Raw genomic sequence first — 2,806 nt, forward strand, 5'->3', positions numbered from 1 at the left:
AACAAAAACAGGAAGGAGACTAAAATGTGTACACTCCAGGCTTTACTTTAATTCCTGTAAAAAACATTCTAGAATGCCTCATGAAGCAGATGGTTAGTAGTATCTAGAAAAGGAAGTATAGATCAGAAAAAACCAGGATGGTTTCATCAGAAACATGTCGTATCAATTTAATTTCACTTAACTTTTGGCCAACTTACAAAACTGGTAGATTGGGAAAGTGCTGTAGATAGTCTGCCTACATTTTAGCAATCTATTTAGTTCAGCATAGTAATTTGGTTTACCTAAATTTAGCAACCAGCCCTGATTGCAACTAATTTTATTATTATGTAATCTCATCTCTCCATCTTGACCACAAGAATAATACAGACTTTCTTATGGTATTTTTGTGGACAAGATGGGGAGATGTGGGCTGTGTAAAAAGTGCAATGAGACATATTTGAAACTGATTAAGTGTTCAGACCCAAAGAGTAGTTATTAATGATAGCATCTTGGGAGGTCTTCAGTGGGGTACCCCAGAGATCTTTGCTCGGCAGGCATTTTTAAACTTGTTTTGTCAGTTGCTGGGATAAAGTCATAAATGATACACATCAAATTTGCAGATGACCTAAAGTTGAGAGGGATGACTACCATGTTGGATGACAGAGCCAACATGCCAAAACATCTTGACAGGATAGCCCAGGCATGGGGAACCTGTGGCCCCCAGGCCAAGGATTCAATCCAAAGACCACACTTAAGGATTTAGAAGGCTGTATGTATCTTCAAGGCCACAGGTTCCTCACCCCTGGGCTAGAGCACTGGGGTGGATCTGATAAGATGGAACTCAATAGAGATAAATGTAAAGTCATGCTAGAGTGTAGGAAATCAACTATCCAAGTAACAAATGAGGAAATGGCAGTTTATCTGAAAAAGATATTTTTTGTTTGTTTTTGGGTTTGGGTGTGTTTTTTTTTTTTTTTTGGTGAATCTCAAGCTTCAAATGAACCAACACTCACATTGCTGCTAAAAAATCTAAGGTGAGCTTGAGTTGCTTTGAGAGAACTATACTGTCTAGGAACATGGAGTTGACAATCCTGCTGTACAAGATTACAGACTACATCTGAAATACTGTGTTCAATTCTGGTTGCCATGTTTAAGGAAAGATGGTAATAAGTAGGAGGAAGTCCAGAGGAGGGCAACTAGCGTGGTAAAGACGCTCAGGCTCATGCTGTGTATAGGGGCAGAGTCAAGATGGTGGAGTAGAGGAAGCCCAGGTGAGCACTCCCAACATTCCCCTCCAAACAACTTTAAAATTATGCCTCAAATCAAACTCTGGCATGACAGAGACCACAAAATATCCAGGTAAGACATTTTCTCAGGCCAAGACAACTTAGGAAGTTGGAAGGAGTGATCTGAGACAATGGGATGGGTGGCTGGCCAGGTGCACATATGATGGGCCTTGTAGGCAATGACAGCAGCAACAGAAGCATCAGGAGTTCTCAAGTCAGAAATGATAAGAGGATTAGGCAACTGGTCAGAAAGATATTACCTGGGACCCCTATGCTAGCACTGGGCACAGGACTGGGTACTGTTTGGCAACTCCATTGCTTATTCCCAGTTCCAGGGTGAAGTTCCAGGAGAGGAGGAACATTTTTGGTCACAAAATTCCTGGAAGAGCTAAAACATTTTTAAAAAATAAAATTAGAGTGATAGAAGAACAATTGGGAAAAGAAATGAGAAGATGCAAGAAAATTATGAAAAGACAATTAACATCTTGGTAAAAGGCCAAAAAAAAAAAACCCAAAGCAAAAAACAAAAAACAAAACAAAACAAAAAAAAACACACACACAAAAAACCAAAAAAACCCCAAACAAACTGGAGAAAACTGTTTAAAAAGCAGAATTGACCAAATGGAAAAAGAGGCACAAAAGCTTACTGAAAATAATTCCTTAAAAATTAGAATTGGGCAAGTGGAAGCTAACAACTCTATGAGATATCAAGAAATAATAAAACAAAGTCAAAAGAATGAAAAAATAGAAAAATGTGAAATATTTCATTGACAAAACACCTGACTTAGAAAATAGATTAAGGAGAGATAATTTAAGAATTATTAGACTACATGAAAGCCATGATAAGACAAAAGAGGCTAGACATTATATTTCAAGAAATTATCAAGGAAAACTGCCCCAATATCCTAGAAACAGAAGGTAAAATAGAAATTGAAAGAATCCACTGATCATTTCCTGAAAAAGATCCCAAAATGAAAACTCCCAGGAATATTATAGTCAAATTCCAGAATTTCTAGGTCAGAGAAAATACTTCAAGCAGCCAGAAAGAAACCATTCAAATACCATGGAGTCTCAGTAAGGATCACACAAGATTTAGCAACTTACACATTAAAGGAGTGAAAGGCATAGAATATGATATTCTGGGCAAAGGGACTAGGGTAACAACCAAGAATAACCTACTTAGCAAAAGTGAGTATAATCCTGCAGGTAGAAAATGGATATTTAATGAAAGATAGAACTTTCAAGCTTTCCTGATGAAAGGCTAGAGATGAATAGAAAATACAATTTTCAAACACAAGACTCAAGAAAAACATAAAAAGGTAAACATGAAAGCAAAGTCATAAGGGGCAATTTAAGGTTAAATTATTTGCATTCCTATATGAGAAGATGATGCATATAATGACTAAGAGCTTTTTCATTTTGGGGGCATTTAGAAAGACTCTACATAGACAGAGGGCAAAGGAGTGAGTTGATTATGTTGGATGCTCTAAAAAAATAAATGGACACATGAGAAAGAGGGATGCACTGGGAGAAGGGGTAAG

This window comes from Vombatus ursinus, unplaced genomic scaffold (genome assembly GCF_900497805.2).
Source record: "Vombatus ursinus unplaced genomic scaffold, bare-nosed wombat genome assembly UNPS02014816.1, whole genome shotgun sequence".
NCBI lineage: Eukaryota > Metazoa > Chordata > Mammalia > Diprotodontia > Vombatidae > Vombatus > Vombatus ursinus.